Consider the following 22,676-nt stretch of genomic DNA (forward strand, 5'->3'; position numbering starts at 1 on the left):
GTGCGGAGAGGTAAGAAAACATATGAGAGAAAGAAGGGTATCGAAGGAAGAGCTGTGAAAGTGGAGGAGAGAAATCAATGTCCGAGCAGGCAGCGGAATGGTCGCAGTGGGTTCAACCAGGGGACACGCTTTTCTGACCGATGAGGTCCGCTGGCTCTGAAGCCAGAGGTTGACCCGTGTTTACCCCCCACCCTCCCCAACGCTCCTCGGCTCACACACACAAACACACACATACACACACACACACACACACACACACACACACACACACACACACACACACACACACACACACACACCCCTGCCTTCCCCCTTGACCTCGTGAGGCTGCCGATCCCATCGTTCCCTCGGACATTCCCAGACCTCCAGAGCGCCCCCGGGCCACTTAGTCATAACAGGCCGAGTTCAGGGCACTGTACCCCGGGGCACGGCCGTATCTACGCTCCCACACCCAGACAGACACAGAGCTGGGCAGAGGTCAGCCACAGGCCACTGCTGACTGTCAGCTAAATGAGGCTGTGTTGATGACCCTGGCTGAAATGCACCATATTAGCCTTTTCTTTAACATTATATTATTATAATGTCTTGCCCTCAAACAAATAAAGTTTTGGACATTTTGCATTAAAGCCACTTTCCACGTTTTCATCATTTGAGCTTCTGTCCCTCCATTGAAGCTTGGAGCAGTCTATTACAAGCTGTTGGGAGACATGCTAACTTTAGCATGTGCTATGAAAGGGTCCGGCAGGGCTGAGAGAGTCTGATGTTGGATAGTGTTTGGACAGACATGAACCTTGGTGTAAACAGAGGCTGCCCTTCCTGATTGCTTTGCTGAAAAGCTGCTGAAGAGCCTTTTTGTCCTAGCTTTCTATGTTTCAGCCATGTTTGCACACTGTACTCAGAGGAATGTTGGGTAAAATTCAGCCTCCATTTCGACAAACAGATCCATAGTAACATAGAAACAAATGGAATATAATGCTTATATTTTCACAGGCTTTGTGCAATTCAGTGATCTGCAGATTATTTTCTGGCATAGTTTTGGGGGCTGCTGGATATTTTCCAGCCTGGTAACCTGACCTGCAGCTGGGAGGGGCCGTGTGTGTTGGCGTGTACTGATTAATCAAAGAGAGGAAGGCATATGGGGAAAATGCTGTTGGTCAGTTCGGTTCCAGCGTTTAATGGTTCCTGTATTTTGGATTAGCCCCTTCATTTTCTATTTCACATTTCACCAGGATCTTGTGCAATGCAACATTGTATTGTACTATCTGTGCAATCTTTACCATCTTGCAAGACTTACAATGGTAACGTTTGAACTGATTTATAATACATTGCTTTGATTTCAGTCAGCATCCAAAGTTACGGGACTAAATAGTATATATAAAGATTTCTTTATTTTATTTCTGATGTTCTGATGCAAGCAGGAAGTGGCCCGAGTGTCTTTTCTCTACCTGACCATCTTTTTAAACTCTCGTCCCTATATATGACACATTACAGTAGTAACACACTAAAGTTGCCCATCTTGCATCTTGAGAAAGTTCCACAATGGTCTTACTGTCTTGCTACACAAGCCCCAGAGGTTTTTTAAGTCCTGCCCTCTAAAACAGCTCTGCATCACTCAGCTCGATGTTTTACATGCTGATCACTATGACTGTAGACGGCCATTTACATCAAATGGGAATCTAAAGAGCTACAGAACCACTATTTACCAACAAGAAGGTCAGAGGTCACACTTTAGGATTATGTCAGTGTCAGTACTCGAAAATAGAATAGTTTTGATTCTTTAGCTTAGACTAGGTATGGTTCTATGTATAAATGAATGCCTTTTATTTTAATGAGTATAATTTGAGATGTTTTTATTGTTTTGTCGTTATCTTGAAACATTTTTGTTTTTCAATCCAGCTGAAACACGTTATAGAAATTAACCAGGCCTTGGCTTTCAGGACTCAACACGTCAATGCCATTAACCATCTCCTAATGTACTGACACTCTGCAGGTGTCTACCTACATTTACAAGCCTGGTTTTGTAGTTCATGCCCTTGTATATTTTGACGGTAGTTGGCTAAATGTGACAAGAAATATACATAAGTGAGCAGCTTCTTCAAGCCAGAACATGCGTCAATACAGCTGAGAATAGTGTGGCATTATGCATGGTGCGATAGAGACTGGGAAACGTTGAGGGATTTGTCATAACATTAATTAAAGTAAGAACTCATGCCTGTAGTGCCTTGAAATAGGTTGCAATGCCTAGCTCGACAAAAGATGATGTGTAAAAACCAACCAAATGTAAGACAATACGGCAACAAATGCATTCAATATACTTTTGAAACTATGCAATGCATTTTCAGTTAATATGATGTGATACATGTTAACCTTTGCAGTATTAATGCTCTGGCTCTGCTGATTGATTCATACAAAGACTGTGAGGATTAGTTTGTAAAACGTCTTAGCTGGAATAGAGTAAATCTAATTTCTGCTTTGAGCTCATGCAGGTTCATTAAAATCACACTTGTTAAATGAAAAGTCCTGCTGCTCTGCTGCTGCACAAATGCTCACTGAGCTCCAATGCGGTGAAAGAACACATTACTTGTGTGATTTTGCAGCCGTCTCATCCCCTTTATGATGATATCAGTGCAGCTTTTTGCAATTTTTTCATTTCTCTGCAATTTTTTTATGTGTTTATATTTTATTTTCCTGGATGAGGTGTTAAGTAACTGCAAGTAAAATGAGCCAGCTCTCACTTAGACATGTGGTTTAGAGAGAGGCTGCTGTCTGATCTGCAGTCTGCTGTCATGGAGAAATTTGAAAGCTTTATGCCAGCTGATGTTTGTTTCAACAGCAGATTTACACAGGAAGCTCAGGCTTACACACACACACACATGCACACACACTAAACATCAACTTCTTTTCTGGCCTGGGGAGTCTGGCGGTGGTTTACTAATTACCAGACAAATCTCTCTCCTTGCGCTTGTTGCACTAGCCGCGTTGCCCGAGAAATATATTATTGTGGAGAGCAGGAGGAGAAGAGAGGTCATGGTGCAGGCGGCGGGCTGCAGGAGGAGGTCGTCACCAGAGATATATGGCTGCCAGGCTTTTTCTACTGCACCGGCTGTGTGAGTGCGTGTGTGAGCCATTTAAAAGTAGACATGTATTAAGTATTAAAAGAAAGAGAGCCAAATAGTGGCTGCCAAGTTGCACCACGCGCATTCAGAATATGTTCCAGGCTGGTTCAACATAATGCTGTGGAGTGTAATGTCAGTCAATAGGTGTTATAAATGATCAACTAACGAGGATAAATGTGTTAATTTAACAGAGTAAAAAAAAAAAAACTGTAGGTGTCTTCGTTTATATCCTGTTATCCTTTGTCTTTATGAGCGATGTCGGAAGGAAGAAAATCTTGGACTCCATTCTTTATTAGAAAAAAAAGAGTCAGCATCTGAGCCAAAAACATCAATGTCTAATAACTATTGAGATCATCTTATAATCACTATTTTTTGTGTTTTACATCAAATCTGCAATTGGGTCCCAACCTGGCAACCCAGGATTTTTATTTTAAAACATTCTAATGGTTGAATAACACATAGATTGTGTTTTTTGAGTCATGTTATGTCTTTCCTTTAGTTCCCTTCACTGTAAACGGATCCTGCATTTTGGCAGCGTTAGTACCTGTGATGTTGCATTATGGGATGGAGACAAGCAGGCATACAGTGTGATGACTCTACCATTGTGTTACAGCAGCGCTTATATCCGTTAGATAGGAGTGATAAATAGGCTTCTGTGGCTTGTATGACTAATGGTGCAGCATTAGGCCTGCACAGCGTATTGATACTAAAGTATTAAACAAGCCCTACCTTTTACTTATCAATATTATAATGACAAAGACTGCTCTTTATGTATTTAATATTAGCAAACATTTTGACATTGTGTAGCAACAAAAGAAATGTCTATTCACCACCAAACATTGAATTTGGACCAAGACTTTGCTTTATATTTCCCGCTTTAAATGGGTGCTAAATAAAAAAGCTAAAAATAAATGTGCAATATTGAAACTTGTCAGTGAACTTGCCACTTGAAATATGAATTCTTCTTTATAGGTATTTATCTCTGTTTATAAGAAAAGATGAACCACAGTCCTTTATGACCACCATTGAAGACCACGTGTTTACATGACAGTTTATACCTCCAGTATTGTATAGGTGTGTATTTTCATTTCAATAAAGCCAGATGTGACCTGTAATTGCTATCTGTGTGTGTTTAACAGCAATATTTACAACACAGCATCTTTATGTAAGACAACTATGTGGAAGAAAATGCCTTCAATATGTATTTTAAACAATAAACAATGCACCATTTGAGCCATTTTGCATGTAGCTGTGGCATGACATTTCAACCTCTGCAGTATGAATGTTAAAGCTTATTCCTACAGAATGTAGATTAGTTTGTGAAGCGTATTAGATGTAAAATAGAGAAACATTTATTTTGTATTATTATTTTCATTATAAAGCCAAATCACCCAAAAAGCATGCTGTTGAATTGGGATATATTGCAGTCTGTAAACCGGCACAGGAAATCACTCAAACTCAAAAACTAACACAGCAAGTGTAAATGTGAGAATGTAAAAAGTCAAATGTAGCTTCACTGTAACTCAGCAGGCTCCATTCGCGTTTCCGGTTTAAACTCAATCGGACGCTTTCACAATGATGGGCAGTTTAAAAGAAAAGTGTTTATAACTCAGCTGTGTTTAGTTATTTGTATTTATTTAGTATTATTTGTAAATATAGATAGGGCATGACTAAGGCACAGGGGCTTCTTCCGCCCAGTGCTCACGGCTCGTGAGACCGGGGGAAGACCTCACGTCTCGCGCAGGAGGACATATTTCAAAAAGCGGTAGCGCGCGTGCTGCCGTTTTGAGACAGATTTACGATCCGCAGTAAAAGGCGACACGTTGGAGCTTGGTAAATCATTCTCTGTCCTTCTTTCTCTGCCGGAGCAGTCTAGACCTAACAATAACAACAGTAATAATATAATGTTATTAATAATAATAATAATAATAATAATAATAATAATAATAATAATAATAATAATAATAATAATAATAATAATGACAACAACAACAATAATAATAGAAATAGAACGTCAGCAATGTACGTTTCTGGTGTATTGTGATCTAAGATGCAGTCACTTAATCACGTTTTGGACAATTTAATTTTAAGGCCATTCTCCATGTTAACAAAGAGACATTTTCAGTTTCTCTCTTTTTATTCAAAGCCCAGTTAATCATTAACGAGAGGAAGAATCTACCTGTCTTAATCCATCACGCACCAAGAGACCCCCAAGATCTCACACAGCCCCAACACCACTTTAATTATGGCCTTTTGGAATTATTCTGTCTAATAATAAGTGTTAAAGTAACTGTTTTAATAACCCGGAAGCCTTTTTGGCTGATTTCAATCATTGCAAAATGGCTTGTAATTTTCTAATAATATGCTGCATGCATTCTAAGTATAGCCTCCGTCAAATGATTTAAATTGAAGCTATTTTTTCATCATCCCACAAAGACTTATGCACTAACTGATTGTTGGGGTTTGGCTGCAGCCTGACAGAATTATAGGTGAAAGTATCTCCATCTCTGCAACCCCCCACCCGTGATAATTCGGATGTTTATGCTTTTGAAACGCTTTTATAAACGCTTTGCATGCGGCTGTGCCAACTTTACACAGCTGATCGCGCTGCTGTTGTCAGGCCGGCCCAGGTCTCTGCTGCTACTTATCTTAGCTGTTGTTTCACACTGTGATTGCTATAATTTATGGCCGTCATTACAGACGCCATCATCACCACCGCAAATGTTTGATTTCAATCTTGCTGTGGGTAAAATCTGAGGCGGAGCTCAGAATGCAAAGTTTAAAGGGATATCCGTGTGTTTTTTACTGCGTCGAATTAAATACAATTGCAACTTAAATGTTTAAGTGATGCATTTTCAAGATGTTTGCAATGCTTTATTGTCACGTGCACAATAGCTACAGCAGTTTTTGGCAATGCAATTCTGCAGTCGCAGGCTTCTTAAGCAATGGAACATACACATGCATAAGACATAAAACCATAAATTAATGCAAGAAGAAATATACATTATAAAGGGAATGGTGCAAGTTGCTCATTGTGCTAAATGCAACATCGAAAAAACACACACATGATTCTTTGTTGCTAATCATTTGTAGGTGTTCGTCATGTTGTACATTATATTTTTTTTGTTAATTGTGTTTTTTGACCTGCTCTTTATAGTTCTGGCAGATTTGTTTGTATTTGTCACGTGTTCTATTCGTCCCTTTATCTCAAGATCGAAATGAAAATATAAAATGCCTGTGTTGTTAGCATGTGTGTACCTGGAGGCTGCTGCTGCATTGTTTGACCTTGAAGTGTTTCTTGTTAGCTACTGTTAGCCCAGTTAGCCTCCCAGCCTGAACACTTTCTAACAGTCTGGAGCTCCATTGTTCTGCTGGAGCTCTGTTACAGAGTCAGACCTCCAGAAGGATCAAGCATCTATTGTTGGAGCCTATGCATGCGGCCTCGCGGCGGGGGGGACGTCTCTCCGTTGTTTCTTCCTGTCTCTCTTCCTCACCCTCTCCTTCTTCCTCCTCAGCATCCTTTATTTCTCTGTGTGTCTCTTTGTCTCTCTTTTTATTTCTAACAGCTCTGCTCTCCTTGACTCTCTCTTTCTAAGTAAAGTATGCTAAATGAAATACAGCGCCTAGCCTCTGCAAAAACATTAATGGGATAAAATGATGTGTATTTGGGCTATTTACTTAAAAGTAAAATATTTAATTCCGTGTCATATTATCTCACATAGGTGGAGTAATAGCCTGGCATTTTATTTATTTTTTATTTTTTTGTAGGGATTAAACGTTTTCTTTTCTTTTTGCACGTCGGTTTTTTCCCGTTGTTGTGGTAATGTGGTATTGGAACATCGGATGAATTTAAAGAATAGATCATATTGAACATAAGAATATCCAGTCACCAGCTCACATTACAATGCAATACATTCATTTGTAGTAATGAAAAAATAAAACATTTTTGCGCAATTGTTTTCCAGTTCCCTTCAGTCTGTTCCATATTTGCTCCTGAGTGCGCAAACAAATAGCAAAAACTCCAGAAAACAGTCAGATAACATATGTTTGCTTTCTCTCCTCCATCATGGAATATTTCCATTTGTGGCTGGGAACAGATACATTGAAATATAAGACAGGACAATGTGAGGAACCCCCTCATGTTCTGCCGACTAACGGCTGCGCGATGCAGAGATGACAGTGAGGAATAACGGAGAAAGAGTGTGAGGCGGGCAGTCATTTTTTAAAAACGAACAGTCGGTGACAATCATCTTTTATCGGTCTCTCTGTGCGTCTGTCACAGGCCCTGCTTTACCTCACAGTGTACACACACACGCGTGTGCGCGCGCGCGTTATGAAGTGTTCTGGTGTTGTTTTTATGTTTTTTTTTTATGTTTAAGTCTTGCAAACATGCACCGGTCCGGATGGGTCCCACGAACAGACACGCACGTTGGATTGCCCCTCCAGCCCCCCCTCCTATCCCCATCACCCCCTCCCGCCCCGACCGACACGTCACGTGCTTCATTAAATTATTAATGCAGAGGTTGCGGAACAGATATGTATTGGTCAGGAATATAACGCTTAGACATGGTGCCGCTCCGGAGTGTCTGACGTCGAAAAAAATTCAACTGTCCTTTCAAAAAAAAAAAAAATTATAAGCCCCCCCTATAGCAGTGGGGAGAGAGAGAAGAGGGGAGAGAGAGAGAGGGGGGAGAAGAGGAGACACTGAGAAACGCCAACAGAGAGAGAGAGGGGAAGAGAAAAGAGGGGAAGGAGGCTGCAATAAAAATAAAAAATTTGGACGGGTGTGCGTCTTGCGGGTCGTTGTGGACACCGTGAGTATTGCGGAAGGAAGGGGACTGCATGTGGGGAAAGCACTCATTTTTCTTCTTCTTCTTCTTCTTCTTCTTCTTCTTCTTCTTCTTCTTCTTCTTCTTCTTCTTCTTCTTCTTCTTCTTCTTCTTCTTCTTCTTCTTCTTCTTCCTCCTCATCTTCGCTGCTGCGTTTTCTGCATCCCTCTCAGTGAATCATTCTAACACCTTGGTAAATATTCACCCCCCAAAAATACCCATCTTTCGCCGTGTTTTCTCATCGTGCATGTTGCTGTCGTGTTGTTTACACATCACCCCCACCTATCATCATCATCAGCCATTGTTTATAGCGGTGCAGACCGGGGGGAGAGAGAGGGAGCATTGCAATATTAGCCGATGGCTGTTTGTATTTTAGGAAGCACTCTTTAGGATATTCTTCTCTATCTTCCTCCCATCAGTCTGCCTCTACATCTCTCTCTGCCTCCCTGTCCATCCCTCCCTCTCTCCCCCTCTCTTCCCCTTTTTTTTCTCTAGCCAGCTACTTCTCTTGATTTATAGTGAGGCAGGGTGTCAGCGTGCGGCTGCGGCTGCCATTGTGTGTTTGTGAGGGAGTGCTGTTGTTTACGGTGCCGTCCGCGATAAATCACCCTTTCTCTCCGCTGTGGGAAAAAAATGACGGTCGATGGAGCGATGATACACCGGAACGCGGAAGAAGAAGAAGAAGAAGAAGAGGAGGAGGAAGAGATCCCGCCACGGCCGCCGGCTCTCTTCCTCCTCATCTGCCTCCACACATACCCTTTACACTTGATTATTACTACACATGTTCTCTTGCTCAGTATGACTGTCTTCTGGCTCCGGGTCGTGAATTACTGCGGAGACCAATTAACGAGAGATTTGTTTGAATTTGGCACACTGGGCGCGCCTCCACCGCCATGAAATCTCATAAAAAGGACCTGCCGGCCATGCAAATCTCATCCATCTAGACAAGAAAGTGGAGAGGAGCCAAGCTGAAGATCAAAATTAGAGTCCAAGGCTGATTAAACTCCATCATAGTTCTGGGTTTTAAGCGTAAATCACTCAAATGCTTAAGCATTGATATTAGAATCAACTATGGAATGTGTCTAAACTTTATTTATATCACTAAAACAACCCTCATATTGTTTGAGTGTGGTGTTGCATCTGGTGGTTGGATGTAGAACAGAGGCGTCTTCATGGTGTCCAGACTGTACTCTGACTGAGTTCATTTTTTAAGAAGTTGTCTCCATCTTTCTCCAAGCTGTTTTTTTTAAAACTGTGTTTTCTTTGGATGTCTGCTGGAATGGAGCAGGGCGCCATTATTCATGTCAGCACTCAGAGGATCTGCCTTAGCTCAAACCCTTTACTTTGAATCACAACTTCTTCTATTTAAAATGAGGGCAGGGAAATAAGATGCAGTGCTGGTGGATTTTGTATTTCCATCTTTGCTACATATTTATATTAACCTATTTCTGTTACATTTCTTCATCACACTATGCTATGGAAACTCAATGACTCATTGTGCATCGGTTGTAGTAGCATTTTTAGCCCTTCCCATCGAGAGTCGAAAGTGGGGTGGGCTCAGGAGGGGAGGGATGGTAATTTCATCTGCTAATCTCATAACTCATATACTACACATGGCTGTTGTTTTGGTATGAAGCCAGCTGGTAGAATGTGCAAAGTGCAGTCTTTAATAACACAATTAAACATCATTGCATTAAATAGATACACAATTAGCTTGCAATACTTTTTTATTGGCATTGTTGCAAAAGCAGAAAAATGTATGTTTAATGGCATGTATGAGTGGATGGATGGATGGATGGATGAAATCACTTTTCACAATTACATTTTATGGGGCTGAACTCGTCCTCTTCCCTGCTCGTCCTTCACTAGCAGTGTAAACCTTAGTGTAACCAAATTAGAGCTCAGCGGATTCCCATTCCTTAATAATGGGCGGGTTTTTTTTCTTCAAAAATGTGTATTCCTGCTGCCCGCCTCGTGTCAAAAACAATATTCCGCCTCATTGCTGTGGACATGGAAAGGGGGTGGGTGACATGTGGGGATTTCTTTCTCTTTTTGTCATAATTATTTAATATTTGGCTGCTATCTGGGACTCGTGTCTGTTTAGGGTGACGTTTAAAATACAGTTCCAACACTCCAAAATGTAAGCGGGGACTCAAAAAACTAAAAAAGAATTTCCTGCACTAAATAGTCCCACAGTGAGGGTAGCGCGACAGCAGAGTTTATCTTATCTTATCCCAGGCATGTGTCCACTGTTGAGTGTGTTTTGTCTGCTGAGATAGTCTCAGATCAAACCCAGCTGAAATAGTTCAAATATTTGAAAGCGCGTTGAGAAATGATATCACTGCCAGCCTGACATCCATTATAGCTGCTGCGGGGCGGGGGGGGGGGGGGGGGGGGGGACGACTCCTGAGGCCTCGCTGCATTTGGCTAAATACATGTCTGCTGCACTATGATTCATAAACCAGATGTTTGTTACCTTGGTGTGGGAAACACAGATAGATAGATGGCGATAATGTGTCAATGCGCCGCGTCTGCGCACAATCGCAGTTTTATTGTGAAGCCGCAAACATTTCAGGCTGGAATTAATGTTTACACCGAGACCTGCTGCAGGACAAAGGCGGCATTGTGCATCCGGGGAATAAAGGAGGCAGATAGAGAAGAAAACTAGCCTATAATAGGACGGGTAGCTTGTCAGTCTGTGTGGTAGTATGCGTTTTTCTGAGCTGGAGCGGAATCGTTAAATGGAAGCGCTTAGTGGGATCTTTTTCGGTATTTGCTAAATAAATGTTGTGCTAGATGTGTGCGTTATTATTTTTTTTCATCTCATCGTTCACACTTCCGACGACTTTAACGGCGCTCTCTTACAAAATGCAGCATTGCTCGTTGAAAATGAGTACGCTCAATGTGTGTGCATGAGAGGGATTTACAAACACGTTTTTATATCGAAATTCAACCTTTGTTGTCGATGTGTTTAATCTTGATTTAGCGGAAGAACGTTCGGCATTTTCGCGGTGCTTTCCCGCTCGCTTACGCTGGAGAAAATAGTCCGTTTCACACAAAAAAAGCAACGAATAGTTGTTTCACGCAGGGATTTCATTTTGCTTTAAATGGTCAACTACAAGGTTTGACCCACGCGTCTGACTGACACGCGCGGTAGCAGACTCACACAAGGCTCATCTTCCCACTCAGCACTGTTGCTGGCAGCCATATTGTCTTCTTCTCTGTACTTTTCCCACGCAAGACATGTCAAAATGCGGCGAGCGACCATACACGGCCTACTGCCACATTGGGAAAGAGCTTTCGATTCAATACAAATATAACTCTGCTGTCTTTAAAGCCCCACTCTGATTAAACGAAGACCGTTATTTTATCTAAATCTCTTTAAAAACGCTGCTCGATTTTGCTTTACAGAAAAGTCAGAAAACGGAATTTAAAATTATGAATCCACCGAGCTTTTTCTAACACGGCTTGGACAACACATGAGCAAAAACTGCAAACATGCGTTTGTTTAAAGTTATGTCTTCCTTTATATCAATACAAAAACCCATGTTGACCTTAAGGAGACAAAGTCATTTAAAATTAAATAAAAATCTAGAGAAAAACCACAAAATATATTGCAGTGTTTACCCTTAAATTTCACATTTTGTGAAATGTTCCTTTGAGCATTCCAGCCAAGCAGTTAAAAGAGTTGTATATATATATCCAGCACAGGAAAAATAATCCATATCCACAAACTGCTCTATATTACGTGCAGTTAATCTAAATTTACATTTTTACTTCAACTACCTCCTTCTCTGAATTTAAGTGAAAAGAGAACACCATGGGAGCAGTGAAAGCAGTTCGGCTTGAAAGCAGGAACGGAGCAGAAATTCTTCAAAAACATAAATGTGAGCAGCGCGTCATAAATCTAGCTACAGCCGGACGTTAACGAGCGAAAGATTTAAGAGCGGGGAAATAATCCTAACAAAACCCCTTAACGTGTGTCTAAATCAACCATAACAAGGGCCACGTTTTAGGAACCGTGATTTATTATCCTAGTAGCATTGATTTGCTAAAAAAAAAAAAATACCCCAAAAACAATGTAAGGTTATCAATATTATAAAATTAAGTATTATTAATATTGCTGAACCTTTAGCATTACTTGCCTTATATCTTAAAGGATATCCACGCTTACGCTCCAGGTACATCCTGGCTCTTCCCCATGCACAGGAAATAAATCTATAAGAAGCCTCGAGCTAATTTATAATCGTCTGCGCGAGGGCATTGATTCAAAGCGTGTGAAAAATGAGCGGCGGAAAGTGCATCCAGAGCCCGCGAGCCTTTTCATTCCGAATGGGCCGCAGAGCAGCATGCACGAGAGCGATAAGAAACCGAGCCGAGAACCGGAAATGTGTCCGCAAGGAGGGGCCCGGGCGCGAGCCTTTTCCCTGTCGGTTCTCTTTCTTTTATTATTGCGGTTACAATCTAAGAATAACGGCTTTCTCTCTCTCTTTATTTCTACTGGTTTCGTCTCTCTCACTCTGTTGTGTGTGTGTGTGTGTGTGTGTGTGTGTGTGTGTGTGTGTGTGTGTGTGTGTGTGTGTGTGTGTGTGTGTGTGTGTGTGTGTGTGTGTGTGTGTGTGTGTGTGTGTGTGTGGCAGTGTAGGCATGTCTATACGCGTGGGCAGATAACACGAATACACACAGAGAGGGGGGGAAGAGGCAGTAATATAAGGAGAGCAGAGATTCATTTATGGTCTAAATTTTACCTGGAAATAACGAGCAATGGCCTACCACCGAGAATTTGCGCTCGAAAATATTCAAATCCAAACAATAACAAGCCAGTAACATCTCAAAAGTGTCTAAAATATCCTTAAATCATATCTTCATCAAAGGCTCAGAAGATACATGTGGCTATTTTAGATATGTTGTTAATTAAATCAGCAATTTCCAATGATGTGAGAATTGGAAAATATTTGAGAATACAGCCCCACTAACATATCATAACAGCTGACGTGGTGCGGGAATATATACTTCCTATTAAAATACTGTACCTCTAAAAACGAAAGAAAATTGTAGTTATGTGCACGAATCTATTCATTACGTTCCCATTTTACGCACTGCCACGACTGGGTTGGTGATGGAGTTTATGTCATCATGGGAGAAAATTGATGTTATTACAGAAATGGTTTGGCCTGTTTCATTCATGTAGTACTACAAAGTTGGAAAATATATTCGTTTAAGTTTGCTTCTGTTGTTATTAATGCACGGCTTCGATGTTTTCCCCTCAAACTGGTTGGATAAACTGCGGCCAAACTCGTGGGATGTGTAAACACCCCAAACACAGGTCAGATCACAGCGGAATGTGTGATCTTCCTCCCCTCAGCCTCTCCCCTCTTCCTCTCCTCTGATCGCTCTCAGTTTGACGCCATGTAATATCCAACATCTGGCCCTCGTGCATGCAGGCAGGATGGACAGGCAGGTCACGTTAAACCGCGATAACCCCCCTTGCGCACCTCAACCAGACTCACTGTTGGACAGGAAAACGAACCAGAACCCCCCCTCCCCCCACTAGTTCTATAGCTGTCAGTCCATGGCATGGTTGAGGCAGAGTTCGCGGTGTCCTCCGTATGTCCTATAGCAGCGAGAAACACCGGTGGAGAGGTGCAAAAAGAGCCAGTGAGTGAGAAGAATTAGCTTAATTAGCTTGGGATGCTAATCAGTGATCCAATTTTAATTCAAATTAAGTGTAAGTTTAATTATTTTAAAGATGCATCTAGAATATTTTGGCCTGCAGGCCAGCAAGAAGGGCTAACTGGACAGCAAAACAACAGCAGTGCTTGTTTGGAAAGTTGAACCAAAAAATAGACAGGAACCTAAAGAAGAAGAGAGGTACGATTCTGCTCATCTCTTCTGGAAAATTGGGAAAGGACATGGATAGAAAAGAGGACAAATAGGCGGAGAGAGGTAGAGACAGAGGAGAGGAGCCCGGGGAATACGCAGAGCTCTGGAGAGGAAACGGTTCGACCCTGTTGAGCACCGGCCTGCTATTCGGGGGGAAATTTGCAGCACAAGCGAAAGGCGGGGGGTGAGCGCGCGCACGCAGTGTATTCTTTAGGGTGAAGTAAGCACCAGCGAGCCCCAGACCCAGCAGTCCCAGGCAGCCTGTGCGCTGTAGGTAGGCTGTGATTGTTGGAGATTTATGGACGACGACTCTAGATTTATGGCTGATCCCAAACCGGGCGAGTAAAGCGCTTTAGATGCGTGCTTATGGATAACCCGGCATTATAACTGCAACCTCTTCTAACGCCGCACTATACAAGCTGTTTTGGTGCCATTTTGACTCAAAACCACGACAGAAAGACGCCAAATCGTCCGTCATTACGCACGAAATTACGTCCAAGGATTTCTTGTTCTGTATTCCGTTCGGGTCCAAACAGCAGCAGGTCCAGGAGGAGAGACGCGGACAGCGAGCAGGTAAGCTCCGCCGGGGATGCTTCTCGCTCAGTGTCCCGGTGTGTGTTCCCAAGGAGTCCTCATCCCCGCGTGCTCCACAGCTCGACATGTCATTAATTATCTGTGTGTGACCGTGGTCTGTGCGCTGAGGCATCCGCGAGGTGTGCCAGCACTAATGCTAGCCAAAAGCCACTCTTTTTACTAAGCGTGTGTGTGTGTGTGTGTGTGTGTGTGTGTGTGTGTGTGTGTGTGTGTGTGTGTGTGTGTGTGTGTGTGTGTGTGTGTGTGTGTGTGTGTGTGTGTGTGTGTGTGTGTGCGTGTGTGTGTGTGTGTGTATGTGTGTGTCAGTTTAGGTAGGTAACGGAAATTAGCTCTTCTCCCTCACGCTCTCTCTTGTTTGGACGGAGAGGTGTGCGCCCGGTGAGTTGCACGTGCGCGTGACTGGCAGTGAATGGACCTGACAGCTAGGTGTAAAGAAAGAAGATGCATGCTAGCACTGCTGTGATTTATCATAGTGTGAAAAGATTGCTTACTCAAAAGTCCCCCCCCCCCCCCCCTCTCTCTCCCTCTTTCTTACCCTCTTTCCTAAACCGCCCTCTTCAAATAGATACTACAAATCCACAAGTGGTTCCAAAAATACTAATTTTTCAATGCAAGCAAAGTGGTTATAAATAAATAGTTTTATAAGCAACTATTTTAGTTTCAATGAATAATAACTGAAGTTATTCCTTAACTCATTTGTATTCTCACGTATGTGCTTAGTCTCTTGTTTCTGTAGCCCAATAGCCCTTTAATGTGAGGGAGATATGAAACATACATAATTGCAATCTAACAATTAAAAAGAAATGTATGCATTATATATTATTTAATTATAACAATTATCCACTAGTTCCTCAAATTCCTTTGTTGTGAAGGCACATCAGGTCAGGGTACAAAAGCTACTTAATAGTTAGTTTGGAGGTATATTTATGGATAAACTGTTATAGCTTTCACATTGGATTTAAATAATTATGACTAGATTATTGATCATTAGGCCTCTGTATCATTGCATTATCCTTGATTCCTTATGACAGATATGAGAGACGCAAAGGGCTGCAAACAAATCTATTATTACATAAATGGAATGTCGGTCAGATTTTTCTAAATTTGGAGGCCATGAATCCTGAATGAAGCTTAACAGAAAAGAAGAGGTAACATGAATAACCTGTAGCCTTATAATAACATTAAAGCTGTATTTGTTTAGCATTATTCCTACACTTGGTGCGGCTCAAAGTGCTTTAACAACATGGCAGACATGACATATTAACAGAAATCAAGAAATTCAATTCAGTAATATGATAATAATAAAGCAGAATAAAAAAAGAATGATCCAAAAGTTCACTACAGATAACACTGTCAGTAAACTAAAGGAAGACAGTAAGGCAAGATCAGAATCTAGTATTTGAACTTAATTACCTTGTCAAATGCTTATATAGTCCATTATGATTTTCATTGTAGATTTGACATAGATGGTTAAATGTTGCTTTGACTGAGTAGGCTATACATTGTGACTCTCTAAGTGTTTTATATTTAACCTGGAAAACCCAAAGAGACTGTACATTAAAGGGCCCGCAGAGAAATTAGAGAGAAAGCTATTTGTTTTTGCTTTCCTCCCTTGAAAAAGTGGACAATTTCATGTCTTCAGGGTATCTAAAAATCATTCAGATGAAATTATCTGATAAGAGAAATCAGTATTTGTTTGAACTATTCAATCGTATGTCAGCAACATTAACACCTAACAAGTGTTTAGGAGTCACTATAGGATTTTCCTTCATTTTAGGGGGTCAGTAGCCTAAAAGCTGGTATGGGGGTGTCATATCAAGTATCTGGACAGCTCCTTGGGAGGCTCGTTTGACCTTGGTGGTTTTCGCTCACTTCCTGGCTAAGAGACTTTAAAGTCATGAAAAACCCACAGCGACTCCAACACAGCTGTGATTGAATTGATTTTTTCATACATCACTGACAAAGTATGGGCAAAACAGCGATCAGAGTAAAATAGTGTGGGAAGCACGCCTTGCACTGTCACACTGTATAAAGGCTGACAGCTCTGGCCCAGATCCATACAGACGCTTTCTCCTGCTGTAACAGGTTTAATAGCAGGCGGATCTGCTGCTGGGCCAAGTGGCCTGATTATATTACCACCCCTGGCTTCTCTTTCTGATCCATGTGTCATAAGAGGAGCATGTTGTTAGGAAATTGATATAGCCTTGTTGTATTGGTACAGGTTGTTCAACACTCAGTGTAATAAGGCCTCAAAGATATAAAGAAGCAACTTAGGGAAATCATTTTTTAAGGAGATACAAAACCACAAATTACTACCGATGCAAAAGGCTTAGTGCTAGTGTAACTGACACATGAATACAGGAAGTGATATTGATGAACCAACAGGTAGCCACTATATTTCCTGAAATTTAACCCGTTGGTCACACAACAAAACCACTGAACAATGAGGATCAGCCATTGGACAAGGTGCATGTCTACCAGAGGTAAACAAGGTATCTTGCTGATCCTGAAACAACACGAAAAGATAGTGGAACTGAGCTTACAGTGCTGTAAGGATGACCTATTTTTGTAGGCCGACACAAAAGTTAGAACGGCAAAGGCTCCTTTGCAAAAAAACATTGAGATTTTCCCTTTGGATTCTGGAATATTGCAGAAATATATATATTTTAAACGCAATTGCCAGAAATTAAGAGCTAATGTTAGGCTATATTGTTCACCACAGATGCATAACGTCTCGTCTCCACTGCTAAGCTAAAGGCGGCTAATGTCCAGTGTGATGACGTATAGAAGTTTCATGAAGTCACTGGTTGGAAATTGCTTTTATAAGACATGCGTCTCTCCTTCTTGCTCCTCTCTTTTGACCCGAGGTGCATGAGCATCTGCTCTCTATACACAATACATTCTTATAGTGAAACATTGACAGGATCCCTCACACAGTTCCTGTAAAATCAACCATTAACTTTCGTGACTTTAATAGTTTTTTTTAAAATCATAACAAAAGTAAGTTTTAAAATTGATTTAACATAGCTTGACTTTAAAGTCCCCTTTTAACAACCTTAGTGCACACACACACACACACACACACACACACACACACACACACACACACACACACACACACACACACACACACACACACATAAACCGACAGACAGACTTGGTGAGGCTGGCACTTTTTATGCCCCAGGAGCAGAAAGGGCAAATTGACCACCTTCTTCTGAACCCCCCAAACACCCCCCCTCTCTGTCTTTCTCCTGGCGTCAGGGCTTTCTTTCAGTTGGAGGTTAAAGATTAGCATCTCTGATAAAGATTAACTCTCTGTCAAAGGAAGAGCTGAAGGCATGAGTTTCTGGTTCGGAATTGTTGGTGACACAGGGGCATGCTCTTGAAGTGGGGGGTGGGATGCCTGCAGAAAATGAGAAGGAAAGATATGATATGATATAAGACAAGATACAACTGTCTATAATGCAATGTACATGGAATGCAACATGTTTGTTTTTCCTTTTTAAATATGTTTTAAATGACAATATGCATATGACTTATTTGAATTTCAAAGAGGAAGAAACCAGGTGTAACATAATTGAACTCAATGTCACTGAAATAAATTAAATCAAAAGTTATAACCCAATGTGAATATGCTTATTAGGAACTAAATAGAAATCAAGTGAAAACTATACCCTGAAAAGGAGGCTATGCACATGCACGCAATAATTGAGGGATTTTAACACTTCCTATATTCACTTGTTGATTATTCAGTTCTGATTTTTGGTAAATGTGTGTATGTTCTCTGCAAACCAGGACCATGTACTGTGAACAGAGTTGGTCCTATTTAACAGAAGCATGTGGCTAACCCTAACCCTAAAACCAAATTCAAACAGACCTTTTGTGCTCTGCAGGAGCATAATTCCTCAATTATGCGACATCTGCAGCAACGAGCAACATAAGTAGAAGATTTGTTCAGATGCCTCAAGCTGAATGAAAAAAATATGTTCACCAAAATAAGAGGGTGCATATCCTGACGACAGACAATGCCTGTCCTTTAACATGCTTCAGTTCACACCCCGGTGTACAACATGATGTAAACTGATCGGCGTCAGTCTTTAGACACACAGCTGTATGCAGCAATAGAGGCTTTGTGGTTTAGACTGGTTGTAAAATGAAATTCCTATGTTTCTCATCAGTACATATGGGTGAAAATGAAGTTATAGTTAAATGCAAAATATGTAATTTTCTGCCACTAGAGGTATCTTAATCCAAATAATCGTAAAAGCTGGAGTTTGTTGTGGTGGTGAATGGCATTGTGTCATTGGAGTTGTAGCCCTGAGCTTATTTTGGTTGTGATTCCTTCAGTGTCAATGGGTAAGGAGGTTTTTACCCCCTCTCCTCTCATTTAAAGCTGCAAAAACAGTGAACCAAGTAGTTTTATGTTAAAAATCTGTGTTTTTCCGTGGTCGCTGTACTGCTGCCGCTGCGTTTGCTCAGCTTGTTTCTCTCAGATAATTTAAGAGTCAGGCGTTGGCGATTTGTACCAGGAGCCAAATTATCCACTGAGGTCTTTTACTCTCCGAAAACAACAGACCTGATGATGTAAACTGTTAGAAACGCTAATTAACACAGTTTCAAGTAAAAAAATCTGTGATTTTTTTATTGCAGTTTGGTGGGCAGAGCGGCTACAAGCTAAATGCTAATGTTTGAACAGCTTGTTGATAACTTCAGATGCAGAAGATCAAGAGGATTTGATCCAGAGTATAATAATAATAATAATAATAATAATAATAATAATAATAATAATAATAATAATAATAATAATAATAATAATAATAATAATAATAATAATATAATTAAACACAGAGGTCTGCTCTGCTCCTCTGATATTAAGTGGTAAAAACAGTGAATAAACAGTTTCACTTTAAAATCCCTGCATGCTATTCGGCTGCCGCTAATGATGGCTAGCTTGTAGATGACTGGAATTGTAAACAAATTGATTAAAAGTCCTTTTATGACAGCTGCTGGCAGACAATGCTCAAAGGAGATAGGATGCCATTATTGTTATCTTTATTTAGTTTACAGATTGCTGAAAATAATTGGGATAAGGAAAGGACACAACTTCACGAAATATAGGTTGTTTTAAAAGAATTTGCAGGGGGTTTGCTACAAATGAAACGTTTAAGATTGAAAAGATTTCACTGTGTTCTGTTAGGGTTAGGTTTGGGTTTAGGGTTAATTGATAAATTAAATAATAATACCCTTCAAGACCAGTTGTCAGTGCATAGATAGCTTGTTCTACTAGTTTTATTTTAATCTTGGGCTTTAATTCTGTTGAATTTGATATAACTCATTATCGAGTATAACTGCAACTGTGTGTGGGCAACAAACTGAAAAGCGTTAATCGTTCTGGGACCCACACTTTACTTTCAAAAATTGAAAAGCTAGGAACATCTCCCTCTCAGTTCCTCTTTCTGAAAGACGGTGTTGAAACGTGTTTGTCATTCGCCCGGAGCAGGAGGCAGGAGATGAAATGTGTTGCAGAAGAGATTGTCGTCGCTTGCCCATTTGGTGAGGCTGTTGGTGATGATGCTGCGTGGCCGTTCAACCTCATTACACTTCAAGGAAAGCTTCAAATGGACTTGATGATAAATGGATGGATGGATATTGACTGAGATTTGGGGAAGCAAACTGTGATGGAAATGGTTGCTATGTTGGACTGAAAGGGTCAACATTCCAATGCAGACACTTACTTGAGCAAAGGTGAAGGAGAGACCGCAGATTTTGTCTTTTTTCTCTTTTCTAAGTTTGTAAGTCAACAGTTTGTCAAGTTTTTGTTAGCTGTTTTTCATATAAGATAATGAAGTTCACAAGAAATAGCTGCCCGGGGAAAAAAAGAGGGTTTGTGAACTTCCCAAATAGAATGTAAAAGTTGTTGTCAGACTAAATGTGTTTACAATGTGTACATGCCAGCATATGTGAACAGACACTGTAATAATAATAATAATAATAATAATAATAATAATATTACTTTAACCTAATATTTTATCTTATAAATAGGTTATAAACCTATCATATTATTTCAACTAACCTAATAGTTATGGGAAATTTGTTGACATAATACATTTAATTACATTCAACTTTTCAGTTTGATCAGTGCAGGCACATGCACTCTTACAGGTTTTCCTATGTGGCTTTTTTGGTATTGAAGTGAGACTGGAATAAGGAATTGAGCTCCTGGAAAACGAAACGTGATTCCAACCCCGGAGATCATTTGAGAGGAACGTCAGTGGAAATGACGTCACATCCAGAAATTGGATACACATGGGGGGATGTGTCCAACAGATAGTTTTTTGGAGGCCAGGAAATGGGAAAAGTTGTTAAGGGTATTACTATCATTTTTTAAAATTGTATTAAACAATTACTGCAACTATCTCCAGGAGATCAGTTGAGCCTAATAATGCTTCTTGTTGTGTCAATAAGTGTAAAGAAATGCAGTCTTTTTGGCTGCATGCAACTTCTTCTCCTGGCTACGTAGACTTTTTTTTAAATATAGGCTAATTGTGCTCTGACTGCAGGTACTGTAACTTAAAATATTGAATTGTAAGAGTAATCATTATGGTAACAAGCAACATCGAAACATATTTAAGATGATATTACACTTAATATAATTACCACAACAATGCTTTTAGTTTGAGCTGATAGAAAATACTTTACCAGTAATTTTCATTTTTTGTCCATTCAGTTATCATTTCACCTCATCAGCAACAAAACGAATCCTTGGCTCATATTGAAAATAAAATGTATTTTCTTTAAATCCTGTCTTAATTGAAAGGATACAGATTCAAGGATTAGAGCTAGGACATTAAAAAGCATTTTTTCAGCACTCTGCCAGTGGGTGGATCATTGAAAAACTGAGCTATTGCTCCTTCAGGTCAAAAGTCACTTTTGGAGAGCAGTGTGGCGATATAACAGAATGAGTCAAGTGTTGCTGTAATACCACAGGATACTTTTTACACCATCTGTAAAATATCAGCACAGATACTGAGAGGTCTGTGTAGTGATATGTATGTGTGTGTGTGTGTGTGTGTGTGTGTGTGTGTGTGTGTGTGTGTGTGTGTGTGTGTGTGTGTGTGTGTGTGTGTGTGTGTGTGTGTGTGTGTGTGTGTGTGTGTGTGTGTGTGTGTGTGTTATTCAGGCCGGTGACAGCACCACCAGTCCAGGCAGAGATAAGAGCAGGGAGGGGTGATAACGTTTGTTAAGGTCATGTGAGAATTTAAAATGAAGCTCCAGCAGAGAAGCTGCATTAATCCATCCATAAACATCCAACTATAAGGAAGTTATATCTAACAGAACTGTATACTCATGTTCCATTCTAAAAATGTGATTTATTTGAGTAAATGTACTTTGGTATGATGTTTTTCCATCAATCCAGTCATGGCCAATACGCATTTAGTTCAATTACGCACGGACAGACCCTTTGCTGCGCAATTGCCTTACGCAATTCTTAATTTCAAACTTTCTCTTTATCTATCCTGAGAAGAAAAACAACATTTTAGATTAAGGATCCTGATCCAGGATCTCATGTGAATCCCCCCTCTCTCCCTACTCTGCCACTCAAAACTTGGCTCATCAGCTGTTATGGGGCTCCGGAGGCGGCCTCCTCCCTTTGTCTCGGCCTATGGGCTAGCTGGCTAAGCTAGTCGGCCCCTGCATCACTTTCTGGGTAACTTTAGACTAGTGCACTCCTGCTCCGGAGCGCAAAGTTCCGACTGACCCGCGGGGCTGAGGGGGGACACAGGGAAGGAAAACCCTGCCGGCGCTGTAGCCTACATGGAGATGGACCGCTGCAATAGCTGTGCGTGAGTGCGTGCGCGGAAACATTAAGTAACTTTATAGTAGTAGGAGTAGTGGAGGTGGTGAAGGTGGTGGTGGAGTAGACTGGTACGGGGAGGTCGGGGGATGCTTGCTTTGATTTATGTGTTTGGGGGAAGCTGTCAGGAGCAGAAACAGAAGCAAGAGATTTTATTCCAGCGCTTTAATAACATTTATCAGCAGCTATGCAACAACACGGACAACACTTTTCATCCTGCGGTCGAGGATGCTATTATACACTTATTTAATTCACCTTTAAAGGATGTTTACCACCGCGGATGGATGTTGGTCCGGACCGGGAAGCGTTCTCCGGCTCTGGTTGCTCTCAGGATATACCCGGGCTGGAGCTCTACATGTTGTCCGGGTTTTTTCTCTGAATCATGATGGAGTTATT

General features: G+C 40.9%; 1 protein-coding gene across 9 annotated transcripts in view; it reads left to right on the plus strand.

Annotated features, from left to right (window-relative positions):
* The window catches only part of hoxb3a (homeobox B3a), a 63,918-nt gene that overhangs the window by 24,788 nt on the left and 16,454 nt on the right, over positions 1-22,676 (plus strand). Inside the window, exon 1 of one of the 9 annotated variants that reach the window (XM_063903806.1) lies at positions 7,876-7,930. The exons of 5 other annotated variants lie outside the window; for them this stretch is intronic. The gene's annotated coding sequence lies outside the window, so the exon portion shown is untranslated. Of the gene's footprint in view, positions 1-7,875; positions 7,931-14,082; positions 14,402-22,137; positions 22,266-22,676 lie in introns of those variants that run through there. 3 more of the 9 variants (XM_063903808.1, XM_063903801.1, XM_063903802.1) reach the window with 3 other exon arrangements.

This window comes from Eleginops maclovinus, chromosome 16 (assembly GCF_036324505.1).
Source record: "Eleginops maclovinus isolate JMC-PN-2008 ecotype Puerto Natales chromosome 16, JC_Emac_rtc_rv5, whole genome shotgun sequence".
NCBI lineage: Eukaryota > Metazoa > Chordata > Actinopteri > Perciformes > Eleginopidae > Eleginops > Eleginops maclovinus.